The sequence below is a fragment of the Ranitomeya imitator genome, chromosome 1 (genome assembly GCF_032444005.1).
Source record: "Ranitomeya imitator isolate aRanImi1 chromosome 1, aRanImi1.pri, whole genome shotgun sequence".
Classification (NCBI taxonomy): Eukaryota; Metazoa; Chordata; class Amphibia; order Anura; family Dendrobatidae; genus Ranitomeya; species Ranitomeya imitator.
The window spans coordinates 952,787,143-952,812,695 of NC_091282.1; positions in this window are offsets into that span (position 1 = coordinate 952,787,143).

Consider the following 25,553-nt stretch of genomic DNA (forward strand, 5'->3'; position numbering starts at 1 on the left):
TTGCTTTTGTCAGTTGCAATTCAAAAGTCAATTCAAAGCGAAAACAAACAATGTATTATGTAACCATCTTCTCTTATGTGTAGTTTAATTCAACATGTTGCGTATGCATTTGACCTTACAAAATTAATAATACATGATTGTAAAACGTATATTATTATTGTTTTATTTAGTTTACTTTTGTCATTTCTTGTAGAAAAATATGAAAATCAGAAAAAAAAAAATCCAAAGCACTACTGTCGGATCTCAAAATAAAAACACATAAGAAAAAATATAATTATTATTAAAAACCACAAATGTAATATAGTAATAATAAACAAAAATGATAAAATTAAAGTTAGAACAATACTAGGAGCAAGAAACTCTAAAAATAAACGAAAACAAGCCAGGAGTCAAAATGACTCCATTCGGTAGTTCTAGGGAGGGTGAACAGTCTGGTAGTCCTAGTGTTAAAGAGGTTGTTCGACCCTGAAATCCAAATTTTAAGTTAATCTGTGCTATATTATGATATACAATACTCCACATGGTGCAGTAAGTTTTTAATGGAATCAGTTACGTCTGCATATCTCATATCTGTATTTATATCTCTACTAATGGACTGTCTGTGCAGGCTCAGCCGTGACAGCTTTTACATTACATTATACCCTATAAAAAGTTAACTATTTAAACTATTAACGTTAGAAGAATTTTTTAAGTCTATGCACAGTGAACAATCAGATATGGATTTTTGTATTTAACCTCCTCACGACATATGACATACATGCTGATGAAGAACCCCATGCCTGTCATTATGATACACCCGTGAAAGCCAGTTTGTAGCTGGGGTTCATAAGAGATTGTCATTTTAACTATACATCGACCCTGGGTCGTTTTAGCGGCACCTCACTCTGGGTTCCAACCTTTTGTCCCCTACCGGATTGGACTCTCCACCTTACCCTGGCAAGTCTCTTTCCAGCAATTGGGCACATTTTTCACCCTATCCAAACTCTTGGACCCACATTACTATTGTGGTTTTTCTATATGTGGCCCTGGCTAGCCTTTACTATGTATATATGTTGTGGCCCGCTGGCCACTTACATATTATATACATCTACATATGTGTGGGCTTTGACTGAATTGGGTTTATATTGATTGGTGGTCTTTGTCCTTGTTGGCATTGGTTGTTTGAAGGACATTATCTGCTTTGAATATATCCAGGGGTACCTAGGGGTTTTCACCCCATCACCCCATCTATTTATTGTCTTAGGTGCATTGGATTTTTCAATATACAGTGGGGCAAAAAAGTATTTAGTCAGTCAGCAATAGTGCAAGTTCCACCACTTAAAAAGATGAGAGGCGTCTGTAATTTACATCATAGGTAGACCTCAACTATGGGAGACAAACTGAGAAAAAAAAATCCAGAAAATCACATTGTCTGTTTTTTTAACATTTTATTTGCATATTATGGTGGAAAATAAGTATTTGGTCAGAAACAAACAATCAAGATTTCTGGCTCTCACAGACCTGTAACTTCTTCTTTAAGAGTCTCCTCTTTCCTCCACTCATTACCTGTAGTAATGGCACCTGTTTAAACTTGTTATCAGTATAAAAAGACACCTGTGCACACCCTCAAACAGTCTGACTCCAAACTCCACTATGGTGAAGACCAAAGAGCTGTCAAAGGACACCAGAAACAAAATTGTAGCCCTGCACCAGGCTGGGAAGACTGAATCTGCAATAGCCAACCAGCTTGGAGTGAAGAAATCAACAGTGGGAGCAATAATTAGAAAATGGAAGACATACAAGACCACTGATAATCTCCCTCGATCTGGGGCTCCATGCAAAATCCCACCCCGTGGGGTCAGAATGATCACAAGATCGGTGAGCAAAAATCCCAGACCCAAGCGGGGGGACCTAGTGAATGAACTGCAGAGAGCTGGGACCAATGTAACAAGGCCTACCATAAGTAACACACTACGCCACCATGGACTCAGATCCTGCAGTGCCAGACGTGTCCCACTGCTTAAGCCAGTACATGTCCGGGCCCGTCTGAAGTTTGCTAGAGAGCATTTGGATGATCCAGAGGAGTTTTGGGAGAATGTCCTATGGTCTGATGAAACCAAACTGGAACTGTTTGGTAGAAACACAACTTGTCGTGTTTGGAGGAAAAAGAATACTGAGTTGCATCCATCAAACACCATACCTACTGTAAAGCATGGTGGTGGAAACATCATGCTTTGGGGCTGTTTCTCTGCAAAGGGGCCAGGACGACTGATCCGGGTACATGAAAGAATGAATGGGGCCATGTATTGTGAGATTTTGAGTGCAAACCTCCTTCCATCAGCAAGGGCATTGAAGATGAAACGTGGCTGGGTCTTTCAACATGACAATGATCCAAGGCACACCGCCAGTGCAACGAAGGAGTGGCTTCGTAAGAAGCATTTCAAGGTCCTGGAGTGGCCTACCCAGTCTCCAGATCTCAACCCTATAGAAAACCTTTGGAGGGAGTTGAAAGTCCGTGTTGCCAAGCAAAAAGCCAAAAACATCACTGCTCTAGAGGAGATCTGCATGGAGGAATGGGCCAACATACCAACAACAGTTTGTGGCAACCTTGTGAAGACTTACAGAAAACGTTTGACCTCTGTCATTGCCAACAAAGGATATATTACAAAGTATTGAGATGAAATTTTGTTTCTGACCAAATACTTATTTTCCACCATAATATGTAAATAAAATGTTAAAAAACAGACAATGTGATTTTCTGGATTTTTTTTTCTCAGTTTGTCTCCCATAGTTGAGGTCTACCTATGATGTAAATTACAGACGCCTCTCATCTTTTTAAGTGGTGGAACTTGCACTATTGCTGACTGACTAAATACTTTTTTGCCCCACTGTATATACTGTGTTGTATATTATAACTATCTATTCTGTATTTATGCAATTTCTTTGTTGGCATCCTATGTACTGTATATTGTATATGATGGGGGGCTCATGAGTGGGGTGCTTGCGTTATTTTACTTATGTTTTATGTTTCTGTCATGGTGTATCAAATAAAGTTTGATATATTTTTTTCATAGATTTGTGTGGTGTAGTGTGCAGGCTATACGGTAGTGCTTTCTCTTTCTTTTTTCTCATACTCAACTTTTACTACCGGCTTTTTGCACCTCCCCCTACTATATATCTGCTATAGTTGTGCGCCTGATCCTTAAATTATATGTTTGTGTGATTATCACATGACTAAGATTTCTTTGGAAGTAAACAATGAAAGCTCGTACTGTATGGAATGACGAGTGGACATTTTGAATACTCAGATTGATACAAAACGTGTATTGGAAAATTGTATGTGTTAGGGGTCGAGTTCCCGCTTCTGCACAGGGGGAATCTCGAGCCACCTTCGCTGCGGTCTCCCATTCTTGTCCAGCCGCAGTGGAGTCTGCTCAGCAAAGACGTCAGTCCCAGCGTCTTGCTCATTCTCACTCTGTTCTGAGAGTTACTGCTGCTTATCCAGTCTCTGCCATTAAAGTCAGTGCTGGTCAGCAGCCAGCGGACTTCTCTGGGACTAAGTCCTTGTCTGCACGTACTGAGCATGCCCAGGGTAAGATCTCCCGTTGGAGATCGAGGGTCATGTGCTCAGGCTCTGCAGCACATTCCATTGGTCCTCTTGGCAGGTCTTGGAAGGGCAAAGGTGCTGTGGCCACTTCCTGTGCTGCAGCTATATAAACTGCGCATGACCGCACAGCCATGCGCTAGTATTGTCTTACAATTGCTAATGTGTGTATGTTGTGAGTGCAAGTCGTCCTTGGATACCCCTACCCTATTGAATGACTGTTCGCGGAAGGTGTATGGCTGCTACCTAGCGCCCGACTTATCCTACAGCACTAGTCACACATTATAGCGTCCAGTTGCTGTGACCGCCAGTACGGCGCCGTGCGCTTGCCTTGCGCTTTCCATACCCAAGCCTGGGTGGTTAGTGGCGTCCGTCAGTGCGGCATCGCACGCACTCTTGTGCTCTTATATTGCAGATAAGGTTCTTTGCACACCCAGTTGCGGTGTTGTGCCAGCAAGGGTCTAATCGGACTACAATCCCTTTTGGGGTTAAGTTCGCTGACTGCTTGCTCGCGCTCTATGTGCGGTACCGCGGTCCTGTGACTTAACAGGATCGCTTTCTTCACGCTGGGTGAGGTTAACCCACGCGTGTATACTTTAGTGTACCGCCATATAGTCTGCTAATTGCTAGCAGCAGGTTTTCACCTGCACGGTGGACCCCGGACTGCGAACGCATCTATACCATCTGTTTTGGTGCGTTCCGCCAGTCCTAACAGAATACTAGCGCCAGGGTCTGGCTAGTAAAATGGCGGACGACCAGCGTTTACAGCAGTACATCCAGCAGCTGGAGGGAAGGTTGGCGGCTCTTGAGCGTTCAACCTCAGCTGTGGATGTTACTGCTGTCGCTGTTCAGGCTGCAAGTGTGGCTGCAGCTACCTTGTCCAATTTTCTGGTGACAGTAAGTCCTGTAGGGGTTTCGTGAGTCAGTGCTCAATACATCTCGAGCTTCTGGCCTCTCGTTTCCCTACAGAGCGGGCTAAGGTGGGCTTTATAATTTCCTTATTGTCGGACAGGGCGTTGCAGTGGGCTACGCCGCTGTGGGAGCGTGGCGATCATGTGGTGCAGAGTGCTCCGTTATTCCTGAGCACTCTGAAACAGGTCTTTCTAGGACCTCGTGTCACCCATGACACGGCGCTCCAACTGTTGGCACTGACTCAGGGCTCGTCCTTGGTCAGCCTTTTTGCCGTCCATTTCCGCACTCTAGCATCTGAGCTGGAGTGGTCGGATAAAGCCCTTATCCCTATATTTTGGAGGGGGCTTGCTGACCACGTTAAGGATGCTCTGGCCACTAGGGAGATTCCCGCCACACTGGAACAGTTAATAACAGTAGCTACTCGCATTGACCTCCGTTTTCACGAGCGGAGGTTAGAGCGAGTACAGTGTAGGCAGAGGTTTCGGCTGGCTCCCACCTTCGCCAAACCTTTGGAATCTCCAGTCCAGGCTCCTGAGCTCCAGGAACCTAAGGTGGTGTCACGAGCGGGATCTAAGTCCCAGACCGCTCGTGCACTCCAGGGTTGCCATGTATGCCAACAGTCAGGACATCTTGCCACCAGATGTCATCAGCGGTCGAGGAAACGTCAGCGTCTAGTGGTAGTAGGTGGAGGTGCGACGTTTGCCTCCAAATTGTCCTTTAAGGGGACAATTACCTTTGGCTCATCCTCCCACTCGGTAGACCTCTGCGTGGATTCTGGGGCGGATTCTGGGGCGGAGGGCAATTTTATGTCTTCTGCCTTCGCCCAACGTCACGCAATACCCCTGGTTATGCTATCTCAACCAGTAACGGTACGAGTGGTGAATGGGTCGACACTCCCCGCACAGATAACACATCAGACCATCCCTGTTACTCTGTCCATGTCGCCATCCCATCAGGAGATTATTTCTCTGCTCATCATTCCTGAGGGTATTGATGAGGTCCTGTTGGGGATGGCTGCTAGTATTGTCTTACAATTGCTAATGTGTGTATGTTGTGAGTGCAAGTCGTCCTTGGATACCCCTACCCTATTGAATGACTGTTCGCGGAAGGTGTATGGCTGCTACCTAGCGCCCGACTTATCCTACAGCACTAGTCACACATTATAGCGTCCAGTTGCTGTGACCGCCAGTACGGCGCCGTGCGCTTGCCTTGCGCTTTCCATACCCAAGCCTGGGTGGTTAGTGGCGTCCGTCAGTGCGGCATCGCACGCACTCTTGTGCTCTTATATTGCAGATAAGGTTCTTTGCACACCCAGTTGCGGTGTTGTGCCAGCAAGGGTCTAATCGGACTACAATCCCTTTTGGGGTTAAGTTCGCTGACTGCTTGCTCGCGCTCTATGTGCGGTACCGCGGTCCTGTGACTTAACAGGATCGCTTTCTTCACGCTGGGTGAGGTTAACCCACGCGTGTATACTTTAGTGTACCGCCATATAGTCTGCTAATTGCTAGCAGCAGGTTTTCACCTGCACGGTGGACCCCGGACTGCGAACGCATCTATACCATCTGTTTTGGTGCGTTCTGCCAGTCCTAACAGTATGACTTTTCATTTTGCAAAGAATTTACTTGCTAAAATGTAAATACTTTGAAACATGATAAAAAAACATAGTTTCCAATGGTCTCAGATCCAGTGGGATTGTCCTAAATTTAGGGAGCTGTCCTGTTGTTCTGGGTTGTTCTTGGTATGTGTGACAACACAGCGTCAATCTGCCCACTGCCAGGGTGAATTACACTTAAGTATGCTAGACATACTGTTCCTTTATTCAGAAGGTCAAGGGACATGAGCCATTGCTTCATGTGAGACTGTCCATTGACCCTTGCATGTTAATTTGTGGAATGTCTGCTAATTACATATTGCATAAGCCTCCTGCGGTGTACTAGTCTACACAACTTGGAGGACAAATATGCAGCCTAATTGTCAAACAATGAGGGATTACCTCCCTCCACCTTTCCCCAATCCTGTGGGATATAAAAAGGTGCTTCCTCTATCATCGGGATGATTCTACAGGACATCAACCCAGAAACCATGGGTGGAATACAGATCTGCTCCATTACCCATTACTGAGCCCACAAGGTCGTTTGGAGAACCCAAGTAATCAGGTCACTGGGCTTTATACTCGCTGTGCTTGGTCAACTTCCTAAGCTTGCCACTATCTGCTCTCAGTGGGTGCCTGCCAAAAGTGGGGTTCTACTGGTTGGGGTAGTTGTCACAAAGTCACAGAGGTTCTAATCCCTGGTGAGCCAACAGAAGGGCAAGACTATATTTTGCACCATCATGTGTACTTGCTGGAAATTTACTGTTGTGACTTTTTGTAATACAATAAAGTCTTACACGAGTGTGATACCCTCACCCTGTGTTGTATGAGTAATGTTCTGCCCAAGGGGAATGAGCCCTGGTCAATGTGGTCTTTCTAAAGACAGTCAGACCAGTGGATGAGAGCACCTACTGATCCTTGTGTCTCCACAGTATGTCCCAACTTCAACTGTATCTCTGTCCTCAAGACAGAGATCCAGTTGAATAAAATGATTGAACATAGAACCTTCAAATCCTTCCAACACCATTTAGTCTAAGTTAAGACTGAAAATCCTGCCAGGACCTTTTGGTCATGTCACATTCGTAGGGCAAGAGGAGCGGGACACAGCCAGGGGGGTGGTTGTGTGTATGTGTACATATAGTGTATTTTTGTGTGTGTATGTATATAGTACATCATGTGGGTCTTTATGTATGTCTGTTGATATAGCAGAGCTAAGTGTATATGCGTGTTGATGTAGCACCTCTGTGTTGGTGTAATAGAGCTGTGTATATTTGTGTAATGATGTAGTAGAACTGTGTGTTGATGTAGCAGAGCTGGGTTGTGTTGATGCAGCAGAGTGTGTGTGTTGATGCAGCAGAGTGTGTAATTGCTGATTCAGTAGAGTTTTTGTGTATTCAAGGGCATCATATTATGGGGGGACTGTAAATGCCATCTTACTGTGTGTGTGTGGGGCTGGGGGGGCTATGGGCGCATTATACTGTGTTGGTCTATTATAAAGCTGTCTTTCAAGTCCAAGTCCTTAGTTGTTGCATGCAAACAACCAAGATTCTGCGGTTTTTATTTAGAGTAATAGGTTTCTATGATTTTAACATGGTGGAATAAAGAAGACACATTTATATTCAAGTGCATTCTGGTGCTGAAATTCTATATTCTGTGCTCCATTACGAGGTAGCAGAACTTTTTTTTACTACCCAGTGATTACGTTACTGACCTAAGCTTTGTCACCACCATTCCTGGTCGGATTTATCCTGTATATGATTTTATCATTGGTAAAACTTTAGTTTCATATTAAAATATCTTGGAGAATCTAGAGAGAAATATTTCCTTCCATGGTTTACACGACTGCAGCTGACAAATCGTCATAGCAGAAGACAAGATGCTATCCTATCGGGTAAGGACCGCTTGTCTGAATGCAAGAGATTAATTAATTAATTAATAAGAATTCTGCCCACCGCGGATATTGTATAATTAATCCCTTTGAAAGCAAAGCAGAACAATCCTATTAACCCTTGTCTAACCATTTACTGAATACATGGTATAGTCATCTTCATGCCAGTTAAGCATCACAGCATTTCAATTTCTGGGGGCTTCAAAGTAACGCTCCTGGTTCATTTCCCATCTCTTAATTAAGTGCACAAAAGTCAATTGACATCGATGATGTGCACCCTGGATGTTTAGAGGTGCAATAAGTCCGAGATGCCGTCTTCCTTACACAGCCGCGCACAGGAAAATGACACAGCTAAATAGCTCAATTACATGCAAAGCCACAGCTCTTGTTTAAATGCAAATTTCTCTATTCCCAGACATCGTTATTGTCTAATTAAAAGCCTCATTTAACAGCCAGGGATTCATTCACACACGTTCATCAGCGCTGAATTATAGGAAATTGGATGTGGCTTAGCACCAAAACAGATGACCATTTGCAAAAATTAAAAATGTAATGTTCTAATCGCACATGGTGTGCATGAAAAATGTAGCACTGCTCGTATAGCGCCGAGAGATCCATCATTATTATTAAAGGAGTTAAGTGCTGCAGTAATGAGAATCCCGCAATCTGATTGGATGGCTGTACGAGGCATTACTCTTCCCCAAATCGGCCTGATTATTCACATGCTATACATTACAGCAATGAGAGGGAAACTAAGGAAAGGACATTACAACTGGGGGCATTTTATTTCTCAAGGAGGGACCAATTGTGGAATGATGAAAAGCTCCTTGTAAAACTAGGCAGTATTTATTTGCCAGTTAAAATGCACTTTTGGAGTCGGGAGACTGTTGTAAAGGGCATACTATATCCTCAGCCACCTAGCATTACTTTGTAATTTATACTTTCTGATAAAGGCGTAGACCATGGGTATAGAACAAATAATAAATTGGGTCAATACTTTTGAATACTTTTGTTTTTGAAATTTTAATCATTGAAGTGCCCATGACTTGGAAACTGCATTGGAAGAAAATATTAGCTGGACGGATCACCAGTGAGAGCCAGACTCACAAGCAATTATCGACTCGGGATATCGTTCTGCTCCTGTTCCCCAGCAGACAAATACAGTGAAATCAGAGATAATTCTTCAACATTGCAATGATTCATGCCATCGCACTTACCACGTATATTAGAGTCATTTTATAAACTAAGCATTAGCTTTGAGGTCCACGTCCAGATCTGTTTGTATATACACAGCAATTGCCAAAAGTTTTGAGACTGATAGAAATGTTTTTCACAATATTTGCCTCTTCAGGGTTTTCAGCCCTGTTAGTCAAATGTTTTGATGGTTACTGATGGGGGTGGGGGCTAAGTTGCATCTATCCCTTAGCGTTCGTTCAGGGTCACCAGGTGCATTAAGAACATTCTACCTTTAAATCACTGACAGGCTCATTGTAATCTGAAAAAGGTCACAGCACATCCTCCAGATTATGACGTGGCCACAGGTGATTGAAAGGTACAGCTCCACTAAAGCATCTGGTGGTCCTGGCCACTGGGCAATATAGCAGTGCTGTACCTTTAAATGGCATCAACAGAATCCTAAAGCGTGCCCACACAGCAGAAGATTGTACAAGGCTCTTACCCTTAGGAGAAGAGCTCTTGCCCTGCTTAGGAGACACCTCTTCATTTACCAATGGGCCTGGCCAGCGGTGATGAAAAAGCCAGGTGAGGGTAGATCCACCATGGCACAGCTGTCAGTGGGCATCTTTTTAGGTCATTGGTAGTATTGCTTTGGACCCTTTGGGATGTTCATGGGAGTAAATGATTATTTATGCTATAGAGTATGAGATTATAATTCCATTGGAGAGGATGAGTGCTGCAATGGGCTATGCATTTGGGGGTATAATTATTATAGTAAGGGGGCCGTAATTATTGCAAAGGGGTAATTGACTATATTCCTGAAGATGGCTGCTGGGGCACCATTATTATTATACTGCAGGGGTCACCATGACCCTGTTCAGTATGCTATTTTATGCCATGTCTACAGACGCCTATAGCAACTACGATGACGGAATCCATGTCAGGTACACAATTGACAGCAAGCTATTCGACCCCAGATGCCTGAAGGCTGTTACACAGGTGCATGAGACTGTCATCCATGACTTTTTGTTTGCTGATGACTGCATATTCAATGCCAGCACAGAGCTGCAGATGTAGTCTGAAATAGATAGTTTTTCACAACCTTGCGACAACTTCTGTCTCCTTATGAATACTGGAAAAACCAAAGTTATGTACCAACCTGCTCCAGGAAAACCATACCAGCAGCCACGCATTACGGTGAAGGAGCTCAACCTCAAAGCAGTGGACAACTTTACCTACCTGGGCAACACACTGACAAGCTTACTGACCATCCTGCATAGTGACCATAGATGCTGAGGTCAACAACAGAATTGCCACAGCCAGCACTGCCTTCGGGAGGCTCCATAAGAACATTTGGGAACAAACAGGACACAGCTTTACCATTAATCTGAAGTTCTACAGTGTTCTGGTTCTTACCACACTTCTCTATGCCAGCAAGACTTGGATTGTCCACAGCCGACATGCCAAACAGTTCTATCACTTTCACCTGAGTTGCCTCCGCAGAATTCTCATCAGGCGGCAAGATAATGTCCCTGACATGGCAATCCTGGAACAAGCTGGACTCTGAAGCGTTTACACTCTCCTGCTGATAGCCCAAGCCACGTGGGCTGTGACCAGAATGCCAAACAGCCGATTGCCTAAAAAACTGCTGTAGGGGAAACTGTGTCACAGAAAGCGAACAGTCAAGGGACAAAAGAAACAGTACAAAGACTGCCTTAAAGCGTCCTTAAAATCCTGGGTGTCAACATACATCAACGAATGGGAGAATCGTGCCCTGGACCATTCTGCTTAGCGAGGCAGGATCTCCTCAGGAACACATGTGCAGCTGAAGGCCGGTGAATCTCTAAGGCAAAAAGAGAGTTGTGCGCAAGGCACAAGTGGTAGCTACTGTCCTGACTACATCTACTTACTTATGTCACGTACAGTATGTGGATGACCCTTCAGGACCCTGATTGGCCTCATCAGTCACCTTTGGACCCACAGTTACTGAACTTCCTCTAAACGTTGAAGTCATGGTCATTCTCGACTACGAAGAACGGACAACTGCGAGTAGGTGGAAAGGATTAGGATTGCATTTACTGTGGGTGTTGCAGTAGAGGGGCTTGGGAAATACAGTATATGATTTAATCTGGGTGAATTAATTGTAATATATAAGGGGGAGATTATTATTGGCAGTCTTGACCTGACACCACTCACAACTTCTCCCTACCAGTCAGGAGTTGGGTGTCAGCAATGCCAATAGTGCCCGTCGCTTTAAGTCACATTCATATGTTCAGTATTTGGTCAGTATGGGCTGGAAGAAATTACATTATTGTAGAGAAAAATTGCAAAATCCATAAAGACATCTCTGAAGAGGGAACATATCACACTTACATTGAACATATGGGATTAATTATAAGTGGAGAAGTGAGAAAGAGCTGACACTTCAACCTCCATTGAAGTAGGACCTCTTGCCATGAACATGTAAATACCAAAGCGGATTTCATGAGATTCAGTCAACAAGCATAGGACTCATGTACTCAAAGGCGGAAACATACAGGGGCTTCCTCTGTTCAAAAGGAATCAGTTTTCTCTTTTCAAAGGATTTTTCTTAGACGCTCTGGAGCCAGTGGTCAGTGATGAATATTCGGGTTTGCATTGATCCTATATTTAACACATAACACATTCTCTCACATCACTGTAAGGCTGGCGGAATGCCTCCAACTTAATAATTCATGATGTTATCCATGCCATGCTTCATCTTTATAGAAAGGTAAAATTGTTATAGGATACATGACAACACTATTTCTTGCCTGGGACCTCTGGGGGCGAACATATCCAGAAAGTTTGAGATCTCATAAATTTCTAAAAGATCTAGCCTATCCCACAACCATCCCCCATACAAGCTCATCAAGGGGAGATATGTGGGCATAGCCTTGAACTAATAAAAATCAGAGTTTAGGTTTTGGCCTTTTGTCAGTCCCAGAAGGTACAGCTTGCTATAGTTCTGTCAATTTTCCTAAGGAATACCTTCCTCCCCTAAGCTCTGAGCTATTTCCGTGACACAGGTTTAGTACTTTTACATTTGTTATTCCTTTTATGCCATGTGAGTGTATATACCATATTGTTTTGTTCCCATTTTGTAACATCTTTGTATATTTTTTTTTTAAATGCTGTCTACCTTGCCAGATTAAATATATAAAATTTAAGAGCTCCATTCCTCTTGCTCTGTAAACCGCACTCCTGAAGCCATTTGATACCTGTAACATATAACCGATTGGCGGTGGCAGCCAGTAGTTCCGTTTGTTATTGGGGAGTTGGCAGTGATGGTATCAGGGTATATACATATATGTATTCCATGCATTGAAATCGGAGGTTAATGTCAAACGCTCACAGGGAATGCCACATTCATCCGTGTTTTTGCCCTGTCTCCCCCACATACAGACCCCCAGTTGGACATTTAGTACAAATAATTAAATATACCACATTAGATGTGATGCAGCTGAAAGTACCTGGGATCTTGTAGTCCTGATGTGAGTTGGGGATCTTTATATTGTCTGTGGTCATTATAAATGGACAAGTTTTACATTTGTTTCTGGTTGCAAGGAATGGTTCCTGCAGCTGTTTGAGAGGACAGGGAGCTCTTGACAATGATGCTTCTTAAATTTGGGGGCTGCATAAAACACAGTAGTGAGGGGTCTGGAAAAATGGATTGCAATTGGGCATCTTTTTGTAGTAAAGGTTGTAATTTCCGTGCAGCTCCCCTTAGCACCTCCAGATTTGGATTGTAGGTGACTACTAGAGGTGCCCGGTTATTTTGTTCTTTAGCTTTGTAATGTAGCAGGTGATTCCTTGATATGATGTAATTTAGTTTTCAATTGTTCTTAGATGGTAGCCTTGATTCAAAAAAGTCTTTTTGAGGTGACCAAGGTGTTCATCTCTATCCATGGGGTTGGAACATATATGATTGTATCTGATGGCTTGGCTGTAGACAATAGAGGTTTTTTATGTGTTTTGGGTGTCCCATTTAAGGTATGTTGGATGGTTGATTGGCTTCTGATACATGGATGTCTCTATTTCATTGTTCTTTAGCTTAATGATGATGTTTGTGGAAAGTCTTTAGCTGTTGCTCAGACTCCGTCCAGGTAATTAAAATATCATCAATGTAGACACATCTAATACCTACACTGTTTAGACAGGGAGAGGCATATGACAGCCTCTGTCACACCCTTACATATACATACTCCCAGCCAGTTGGTGCAACCTTGCTGTCCATACATGTATGGAGTGAGGCTGCGCCTCTAGTTGGCCACATCACTTGACAGGGTACAGCCTCGCTCAATAAACGTGTATGGAGCAAGGTCACGTCTACTGGCAGGACGTATGTATAATGAATACCCTCCTGTCCCCATTCATAAACCAGCAAACCACCGCAGTGCACAGTGCATACACTGAGGGGATTCATAAGTCTGCAGTCATACAGAGTGACTGCAGTCTTGTTGGTTTGGTCCGGACAACCCCTTTAATTCCAATGCCTCTATTTTGGTGATGAGGCTTATGGCATTAGTACACTTGCACCATATATTATTTTCTCTATCCCTATTTCTCCTTTTTGCATAACTGATGAAACCCCTCCCCTCACTCAACTCCAATTTTTATTACATCATTCTAGGTCACTAGCTGCACAGCCTTTCCCTCATGTTCAATAATTTCCCTCTCTCTCACTACTTTAAACATTTCTCCAAGTTTTTAGCCACTCTTACCAGGAGAAGAAAAAAAAGGAAAGTCAGCCCATTTCACCAGGTACCCAAGAACTCTCCTTCCTAAAATAATTCCTGAGCCACTTATTTAACTACTTAATCTACCACTGCGTCTCTGGGGTGACATGTAGTGCAAGTAATATTTTACAAAATATTGCCATTGAGGTCCTTGCCCTAAGCTCATGTACTAAATTCCTGAAATCATTTTTAAGGACCTTTCACCTCCCTCTAATTTTGTCATTGGCACTAATATGCTCCATGCCTTCTGGGTCCTCACTAGCCACTCACAGCAATTTATCAACCTGATCTGTGATGTGTCGTAAATAAGGAAGACTGTTGTCGAGGATCCCAGACTTTGTGATAGATAGCTCTAATAATTGAAGCCCCCAGCAATCAACACCTGTCTAGCCTGCCCTGTGCTCTTATTCCACTCATTACTGGAGCAGACACTTTCGTGGCTTACAAAGGATGTGTTTTGCTGTAGCAGTGCTACTCCTCAACAGAAATAAGGGCATATGCAAACTCAAGATACCCGAAGTTGCCTCTTTCATCTGTACAAACAATTATATGTAAGTACAAACAAGATGGGAATGTCCAGCCATCATACCACTCAGGAAGGAGATGAGTTCTGTGTCCCAGAGATGAATGTGCTTTGGTCCGACATGTGCATATCAACCCAAGGACAAAAGCAAAATACCTTGTGAAGATGATTGCGGAAGCTGGTAAAATTGTGTCAATATGCACAGTGAAATGAGTACTGTATCAACATGGGCTGAAAGGCCACTCTGCCAGGAGGAGGCAATTACTATAAAAGAAACATAAAAAAAGCCAGATTAATGTTTGCAAATGCACACAGGAACAAAGACCTTAATTTTTGGAGATATGTCCTGTGGTGTGATGAAACTAAAATTAAACATTTTGTGCATAATGACCATAGTTACGTTTAGAGGAAAAAGGCAGAAGCTTTGAAGCCTAAGAACACCATCCCAACTATGAAACATGTGGTGGCAGCATCATGTTGTGGGGTTGTTTTGCTGCAGGAGGGACTGCTGCACTTCACAAAATAGATGGCATCATGGGAAAAGAAGATTATGTCGCAATACTGAAGCAATATCTCAAGACATCAGCCAGGAAGTTAAAGCTTGGGCGGAAATGAGTCTTCCAAATGGACAATGACCCGAAGCATACTGCCAAAATGGTAATAAAGTTGCTTAAGGATAACAAAGTCAATCTCAATAGTATTGAAAATGTATGAGCAAAGCTGAAAAGGCAGGTTTGAGCAAGGTTACCTACAAACCTGTATCAGTTACACCAGTTTTGTAAGAAGCTTGTGGAAGGATATCCCAAATGTTTGACCTAAGTCATTCAATTTAAGGACAATGGTACCAAATACTAATAAAATGCGTGCAAACTTTTGACTTTGCAGTAAGTAATAAAAAGCCTTATAACATTCTTTCTCTCTCTCATTATTCTAGAATTCGGCAAATAATAATGGTAATCCTGAATGACCTAAAACGGGAAAGGTTTATTCTAATTTCTTGTCAGATATTAAAGGGAACCTGTCACCCCCCCCAGGCGTTTGTAGCTAAAAGAGCCATATTGTGCAGCACTAATGCTGCATTCTGACAAGGTGGCTCCTTTAGTTATTGTTCATTGCACTGCAGGAATAATCACTTTTTAATTTGGTCCCTCCTACGTGTGAAATCGCCAGGGAGACAGGTCTTTACCCCTCATCCAAACGCCTCCCAGCTGTCACTCTGCGAGAAGGGTGCCACCTCCTCTGCGTTATTCAGTTGTCCAGGTGCCAGCGAAGTCATATTCTGCCTTGGGCATGCGCAGTTCACGCTGCCCGACAACTGACATCACTTGATGTCTTGTTTACTGCGCCTGCGTACACCCGCAGGATCTCGGGCTGCGCGTGTACGCAGGCGCAGTAAACAAAACATCAAGTGATGTCAGTTGTCGGGCAGCGCGAACTACGCATGCAAAATGAAGAATATGACCGCGCAGGTGCCTGCATAACTGAATAACGCCGAGGAGGCGGCGCCATTCTGGCAGAATGACGGCAGGGAGGCGTTCGGATGAGGGGGGAAAGACCTGCCTCCCTGTCGATTTCACAGGTATGAGGGACTAAATTCAAAAGTGACTATTTCTGCAGTGCAATGAACAATAACTAAAAGAGCCACCTTGTCAGAATGCAGCATTAGTGCTGCACAAGATGGCGCTTATAGTTACAAATCCCTGGGGGGGGGGGGGTTGTGACAGGTTCCCTTTAAGAAAAACATGTATATATGTCTTTTTATATAGTGTATGTAAACTTCTAGTTTCAACTATATATATCTATCTCACATAGCCTCCTTTATTATGTACAGTCATGGCCAAAAGTATTGACACCCCTGCAATTCTGTCAGATAATACTCATTTTCTTCCTGAAAATGATTGCAAACACAAATTATTTGGTATTATTATCTTCATTTAATTTGTCTTAAATGAAAAAACACAAAAAGAATTGTCCTAAAGCCAAATTGGATATAATTCCACACCAAACATAAAAAAGGAGGTGGACAAAAGTATTGGCACTGTTCGAAAAATCATGTGATGCTTCTCTAATTTGTGAAATTAACAGCACCTGTAACTTACCTGTGGCACCTAACAGGTGTTGGCAATAACTAAATCACACTTGCAGCCAGTTGACATGGATTAAAGGGAACCTGTCACCTGAATTTGGGACAGGTTTGCGGTCATATGGGCGGGGTTTTCGGGTGTTTGATTCACCCTTTCCTTACCCGCTGGCTGCATGCGCACTAATACTTTTCAGCTTTGCCCGCAGTTGGGCAAAGCATACTGCGCGTGCACAAGGCAAGATTGCCTTGCACAGGCGTGTACTTCGGAGGACACAGCCTGAACTTCAACCCAATATTACGGTCAGCATGCAGCCAGCGGGTAAGGAAAGGGTGAATCAAACACCCGAAAACCCCGCCCATACGACCGCAAACCTGTCCCGCCAAAATCAGGTGACAGGTTCCCTTTAAAGTTGACTCAACCGCTGTCCTGTGTCCTTGTGTGTACCACATTGAGCATGGAGAAAAGAAAGAAGACCAAAAAACTGTCTGAGGACATGAGAAACCAAATTGTGAGGAAGCATGAGCAATCTCAAGGCTACAAGTCCATCTCCAAAGACCTGAATGTTCCTGTGTCTACCGTGCGCAGTGTCATCAAGAAGTTTAAAGCCCATGGCACTGTGGCTAACCTCCCTAGATGTGGACGGAAAAGAAAAATTGACAAGACATTTCAACGCAAGATTGTGCGGATGTTGGATAAAGAACCTCGACTAACATCCAAACAAGTTCAAGCTGCCCTGCAGTCCGAGAGTACAACAATGTCAACCCGTACTATCCGTCGGCGTCTGAATGAAAAGAGACTGTATGGTAGGAGACCCAGGAAGACCCCACTTCTTACCCCGAGACATAAAAAAGCCAGGCCGGAGTTTGCCAAAACTTACCTGAAAAAGCCTATAATGTTTTGGAAGAATGTTCTCTGGTCAGATGAGATAAAAGTAGAGCTTTTTGGGCAAAGGCATCACTATAGAGCTTACAGGAGAAAAAAAGAGGCATTCAAAGAAAAGAACACGGTCCCTATAGTCAAACATGGCGGAGGTTCCCTGATGTTTTGGGGTTGCTTTGCTGCCTCTGGCACTGGACTGCTTGACCGTGTGCATGGCATAATGAAGTCTGAAGACTACCAACAAATTTTGCAGCATAATGTAGGGCCCAGTGTGAGAAAGCTGGGTCTCCCTCAGAGGTAATGGGTCTTCCAGCAGGACAATGACCCAAAACACACTTCAAAAAGCACTAGAAAATGGTTTGAGAGAAAGCACTGGAGACTTCTAAGGTGGCCAGCAATAAGTCCAGACCTGAATCCCATAGAACACCTGTGGAGAGATCTAAAAATGGCAGTTTGGAGAAGGCACCCTTCAAATATCAGGGACCTGGAGTAGTTTGCCAAAGAAGAATGGTCTAAAATTCCAGCAGAGCATTGTAAGAAACTCATTGATGATTACCGGAAGCGGTTGGTCGCAGTTATTTTGGCTAAAGGTTGTGCAACCAAGTATTAGGCTGAGGGTGCCAATACTTTTGTCTGGCCCATTTTTGGAGTTTTGTGTGAAATGATCAATGTTTTGCTTTTTGCTTCATTCTCTTTGGTGTTTTTTCATTTAAGACAAATTAAATGAAGATAATAATACCAAAGAATTTGTGTTTGCAATCATTTTCAGGAAGAAAATGAGTATTATCTGACAGAATTGCAGGGGTGTCAATACTTTTGGCCATGACTGTATACTGCTGGCCCTTATTACACAGTACCCTTTCATTATGCACAGTACCATCTCTTACATATCGGATTATATAGAGCCCTGTTTTTATTACATACTGTCCTCTTTTGTTGGATATATAATGCAATGACGGCTGATAGAGCATGGGAAAGCTTCTTTTCTAATGGGGGAGCTGATGGACTGGTCTTCTGGTCACCGGCTGCTCCATTAGCAGTTATTTTATATCTAACAAAAGAGGACTATGTAATAAAGGTGGGCTCTGTGAATAACAAGAATACACTATGTAAGGGACAGTGCTATATAAGAAGAGATAATACCATGTAATAATGGGATAGTAAGGGACATCACCATATATAACTAGAGAGGATGGTATGTAATAAGGGAAAATGTTATACATAGTAAAAGAGGAAACTAACTAAAAGTGGCGCTATACACAATAAGTGAGCCCACTATATACTAAGGGCCTGTGCAATACATAATTGAGAAAACTATATACTAAGGCACTGTGCTATACATAATAAGTGAGTACACTAAATACTAAAGGACTGTGCTATAAATAATTAGGCTGCATTGCTGTATCTGTGTGCAGTGATGAAGAGCTTCCCACTCTTAGAGATGCATTGAGCATGTCCTATTCTGATCCTCAAAATTGGATTAGAACAGGACATTCTCTGACCATCTCGGATCTCATTCTCAGGGCTGGAATTTTCACGAATGTGTAAAGCGACCTATAAAACTCTGCAAGTCCCTGTGCCATCTGATAAAAAAACGGGAATCACACAGACAAATCACCCAAATGTGAGAATGCAGCCTTAGAATCTTCACTTACTTTTGGTGTATTTTTTGGACAACTACCGTAGTGTATTTTTTTTTTTTTTTTAAGTGCATCATTTTGTATGGTATGCAATTTTTAGTACATTTTCCCATTGATTTCTATACAGGAGAGAATTAGAAAAACACATGTAAAAAATTTGTGAATAAAAAATGGCATGCAGATATGCTTGTAAATCATGTAGGAAAACAGACAAAAAAGCCTCAGAAACATTGTCCAATAGTTTTGTAGAATCATCTAATTACAATCACAATGTTTGTTATATTACTATGGAGCTGGCTGGAGTCTCACCACTGACCCATGCTGTCTTGATTCATTGCCTAACAATATAACTGTTGTTTTCTTGTCATATGTTGTCAATTAAAGCATCATTTATTTACTAACTTTTGTTGGTCTATGATTCTTCGCAGTTATTTAAAACATGCAAACTTGGAAACAAAGAAACACAATGTAATGACTTTAGAAAACAAAACTTGGTCCATGTAGTTTGGCCCTTTATCTCATATTTTTCTCAATAGGCATTATTTGTTTTGGGTAGTCTCTATGATTTTTTTCCTATTTCAGCATCTCTGTTTTCGAATAGCACTTACATATTCACTTACTGTGGATTTTCAATGGAAAATCTACATAAGTTTAGACATAAAATACTTTGTAAAATTACTCTTAAAGCGGTCTGCATTTTCAGTAACAACACCACTGAAGCGTGTTCATTGGCTTTGTCTAGTGCAGCAACGCATACCATTTCCAGTGAGTAAGGCAGTACTGCAACAATATACCAGTACCCAGCCTACAGGCCAGAGTTCCTCTGTAGAAAATCTCATACAACCATTTTAATGGTTTCTAATCAATGTTTCTAATTAAATAATGTGATTTTGTGAATCCATCTTCCTATAGAACACACTTCTCTGCTGAGCCCAGCTTCAAGGATTAAATCGTGTTGATCCTTTCTCCCTTGTATTAGGGTACCGTCTCACAGTGGCACTTTGGTCGCTACGACGGCACGATCCGTGACGCTCCAGCATCGCTCCAGCGTCGTAGACTGCGGTCACACTTCGCAATGCACGACGCTGGAGCAATAATTTCATGACGTGTTTGCGATGTAGAAGCCGTTGGTTACTATGCGCACATCGTATACAATATCGTGCACACCTTTGTTACACGATGCGATCATGCCGCCACAGCGGGACACTTGACGACGAAAGAAAGTTTGAAACGATCTGCTACGACGTACGATTCTCAGCGGGGTCCCTGATCGCAGGAGCGTGTCAGACACAGCGAGATCGTAAGTATATCGCTGGAATGTCACGGATCGTGCCGTCGTAGCAACCAAAGTGCCACTGTGAGACGGTACCTTTAGTTCCACAAATCAGTTATTTCCTAATAGTTCTAAGTTCTAGACCTTGTACCTTATTTTTAATTGGCTCTATCTTGTCAAGATGTCTGTGATTGTTTTAAGTCTTATTTACGGTAAATGTCCATTTAACAGGGTCCTAAGCTAAACTTGACACTCTTGATATATCCTTCCCCTACCTACTATTCCCAATCTCCATGAACACTGCTACTGATGTTCTAGCAACTCCCACGTTATTCTATTTTGGGCAAATACGGCAGTTTGTCCCTAATCAATGCTTATACCCTTCGGTAAGTAGTGGAGTTGTAATTATTTTTGTACATTCTTAGATGCAAATACTAAAATTTCGATGTGTTTCAATACATCTTTCTGCAAAATATTTTTCATGCCAATTCTTTCCATGCAACATCTGTCAGATGTCCTCATTCCTTTTCTGAAGTAGTGTCCAAAAATGGAATAAGGCTTAGAAGTATCCATCATATCACTTCATGAGTGTTCATATCACTACGTCAAAATACAAGACAGAAACAAGCAAAATCATTGCTTTTACTTTCTCAAACTCTGCTTGATCGGTTTTCTTAATCAAGGTTCCTATTTAACCCCTTCATGCCGCGGCCCTTTTTCATTTTTGTGTTTTCGTTTTTCGCTCCCCTCCTTCCCAGAGCCGTAACTTTTTTATTTTTCCGTCAATATGGCTATGTGAGGGCTTGTTTTTTGCGTGCCGAGCTGACATTTTTAATGATACCATTTTTGAGCAGATACGTTCTCTTGATCGCCCGTTATTGCATTTGAATGCAATGTCGCGGCGACAAAAAAAAACGTAATTCTGGTGTTTCAAATTTTTTTCTCGCTACACTGTTTAGCGATCAGGTTAATGCTTTTTTTTACTGATAGATCGGGCGATTCTGAACGCGGCGATACCAAATATGTGTAGGTTTGATTTTTTTTTTTATTATATTTTGCATGGGGCAAAATGGGGGTTATTTAAACTTTCATATTTTTTTATTTTTTTTCATATTTTTAAAAACATTTTTTTTTTTACTTTTGCCATGCCTCAATAGCCTCCATGGGAGGCTAGAAGCTGGCACCACTTGATAGGCTCAGCTACATGGCAGCGAACATCAGATCGCTGCTCTGTAGCTGAATTGTAGGTGTGCTATGAGCACCGACCACAGGGGGGCGCTCACAGCAGGCCGGCATCAGTAACCATAGAGGTCTCAAGGACCTCTATGGTTACCATCCTGACGCATCGCCGACCCCCGATCATGTGACGGGGGTTGGCGATGCGCTTCTTTTCCAGCCGCGCGATGGTTAAATGCCGCTGTCAGCGTTTGACAGCGGCATTTAACAGGTTAATAGCGGCGGGGGAATCGCGATTTCACCCGCCGCTATTGCGCGCACATGTCAGCTGTACAAAACAGCTGACATGTCTCGACTTTGATGTGGGCTCAACGCCGGAGCCCACATCAAAGGGGGAGAAATGATATGAGCAGTACATGTACTCAGTCAACGCATTTCAACTCTCACCCAAGTGTCCATCTTACTTACAACATGCCAACTGAACATCTGCCTTAACTCTTGAGATGTGAAAAATGTGTGCAGTCTACCTTTATGTGAAGTACCCGAGTATTCATTATTGGCACAATTCCTGCCACTTTACCTTTTATTATGATAAATGTTTAAGCGCCACACAATAGAACAAGACAAAAACAGAAAAACTCTTAGGGTACCGTCACACAGTGGCATTTTGATCGCTACGACGGCACGATTCGTGACGTTCGAGCGATATATCCGTGACGTTCCAGCAATCTCGCTGTGTCTGACACGCTCCTGCGATCAGGGACCCCGCTGAGAATCATACGTCGTAGCAGATCGTTTGAAACTTTCTTTCGTCGTCTAGTGTCCCTCTGTGGCGGCATGATCGCATGGTGTAACAAAGGTGTGCACGATATTGTATACGATGTGCGCATAGTAACCAACGGCTTCTACATCGCACATACGTCATGAACTTATCGCTCCAGCGTCGTACATTGCAAAGTGTGACAGCAGTCTACGACGCTGGAGCGATATTGTTACGATGCTGGAGCGTCACGAATCGTGCCGTCGTAGCGATCAAAATGCCACTGTGTGACGGTACCCCAAAAGAACAGCTGTCAAGTTGAAGTCCTACCAAATTAAAGAAGTAAAACAAGTGGATCCAACGTCCCCATCTGTAGCCCTTGTGCTTTCTGCCTTTTATATTGACTCTCAAAATTGGTTCTATGGATAAGTAATGTCCAAACTAGATATTCCTTTAATGTCTTCCCCTATAAATACTGTAGATGGGGGAGCAGGGCCGTATTTGCCACTAGGCACTTGAGGGCACGTGCCTAGGGCGGTGACGATGCGGTGGGCGGCACCAGAGCAAGTTGTTTTTTTTTTCTAAAGTCCAGCGGCCAGGTCACTAACCCCCCCGCCCGCCCACCCTTGCCATCATACATGTTTGTATGTAGAGTGGTCATGTAGAGGTATTATCATGGTAGGTACATTAATTATACTCACCTAGCTGCCTCCAGCGATGCCTGGTCTGGTCTCCGCGTCCGCCGGCGGTAGCTCATCCTGTGAGAGCGGTCAGGTGGTACAGCTCATTAAGGTCATGAATATGCACATATTCATGACCTTAATGAGCGGTACCACCTGACCGCTCTCACAGGACGAGCTGCCGCTGGCGGGACACAGACGTGAAGAGAGTTCCTGCGCACGCGGACCGGTGTGGAAAGGAGTCGGAGTCGGACGGTTAGTCGGAGTCGGTGAGTATTGTGACACACAGCCAGGGAGGTTCATCTCCTCCCCTGGCTAGCCGCCCCCAGGCTCCATGCATGGGCGTGGAGCCTGGGGGCGGCTGGCCAGGGGGGGAGAGAGAGATGATGACGAGCCATGATGGAGCAGCCTGGGGGCGGCTGGCCAGGGGGGGAGAGATGAAGATGAGCCATGATGGAGCAGCCTGGGGGCGGCTGGCCGGGGGGGTAGATGATGACGAGCCATGATGGAGCAGCCTGGGGATGGCTGGCCAGAGGGGGGAGAGATGATGACTCGGTGTCTTTATCTTTCCCCCCTGGCCAGCCGCCTCAAGGCTGCTCCATCATGGCTCATCATCATCTCCCCCCCGCTGGCCAGCCGCCCCCAGGCTCCACGCCCATGCATGGAGCCTGGGGGCGGCTGGCCAGGGAGGGAGATGAAGATGACCGGGGGAGAGATGATGACGCCCATGCATGGAGCCTGGGGGTGGCTCGCCAGAGGGGAGAGATGACGAGCCATGCAAGATGAGAGCCGGGCCGGCGATGAGCCACGTGTACAGGGGGGGTATGGGAGATGAGCCAGAGCCACCCATGTCCCCCTCCCTGTATGCAGGGGGTGGCTCTGGCTCATCTCCCATCCCCCTATGCGTGGCTCATGTCCCCCTCACTGTATGCAGGAGTGGCTCAGCCTCTGGCTCATCTCCAGACCTTCCCTATCATTGGCTCATGTCCCCCTCCCTGTAGGCAGGGGTGGCTCAGCTCAGCCTCTGGCTCATCTCCCATCCTCCCTATGCGTGGCTCATGTGACATGAGCCATGCATAGGGGTGGATGGAAGATGAGCCAGAGGCTGAGCCACCCCTGCATACAGTGAGGGGGACATGAGCCACGCATAGGGGAGGATGGGAGATGAGCCAGAGCCACCCCTGCATACAGGGAGGGGGACATGAGCCACACATAGGGGGGGATGGGAGATGAGCCAGAGGCTGAGCCACCCCTGCATACAGTGAGGGGGACATGAGCCACGCATAGGGGGGATGGGAGATGAGCCAGAGCCACCCCTGCATACAGGGAGGGGGACATGAGCCACGCATAGGGGGGATGGGAGATGAGCCAGAGGCTGAGCTGAGCTACCCCTGCATACAGGGAGGGGGACATGAGCCAATGATAGGGGGGATGGGAGATGAGCCAGAAGCTGAGCCACCCCTGCATACACTGAGGGGGACATGAGCCATACATAGGGGGATGGGAGATGAACCAGAGCCACCCATGCATACAGGGAGGGGCATATGAGCCACGCATACAGGAGGGGGGAGAGATGAGCCATGCATAATGGGAGCGGGGAGCCGATGACCCATGCATACAGGGAGGAGGGGGAGATGAGCCATGCATACAGGATTGGAGGGGGGAGATGAGCCATGCATACAGGGGGGAGAGATGTTTCGTGCATGATGGGAGCGGGGAGCCGATGAGCCATGCATGGGAGGGAGATGAGCCATGCATACAGGATGGGAGGGGGGTGGGCCATTATACATTATGCGTGGAGCATCATATGTGGCCATTATACAGTAAGGAGCATCATGTAGAGCCATTATACAGTATGGAGCATCATGTGTTGCCTTTATACAGTATGGAGCACTGTGTGGCCGTTATACAGTATGGAGCATCATATGTGACCATTATACAGTATTGAGCATCATGTGTGGCTATTATACAGTATTGAGCATCATGTGTGGCCGCCCATTATACAGTATGGAGCATCATGTAGAGCCATTATAAAGTAAGGAGCATCATGTAGAGACATTATATAGTATGGAGCATCATGTGTTGCCTTTATACAGTATGGAGCACTGTGTGGCCGTTATACAGTATGGAGCATCATGTGTGGCAGTTATACAGTATGGAGCATCATGTGTGGCCATTATACAGTATGGAGCATCATGTGTGTGGCCATTATACAGTATGGAGCATCATGTGTGTGGCCATTATACAGTATGGAGCATCATGTAGAGCCATTATACAGTAAGGAGCATCATGTAGAGACATTATACAGTATGGAGCATCATGTGTTGCCTTTATACAGTATGGAGCACTGTGTGGCGGTTATACAGTATGGAGCATCATGTGTGGCAGTTATACAGTATGGAGCATCATGTGTGTGGCCATTATACAGTATGGAGCATCATGTGTGTGGCCATTATAAAGTATGGAGCATTATGTGTGGCCATTATACAGTATGGAGCACTGTGTGGCCATTATACAGTATGGAGAATTGTGTGTGGTCATTATACAGTATGGAGAACTGTGTGTGGCCGTTATACAGTATGGAGCACTATGTGTGGCCATTATACAGTATGGAGCGCTATGTGTGGCCAT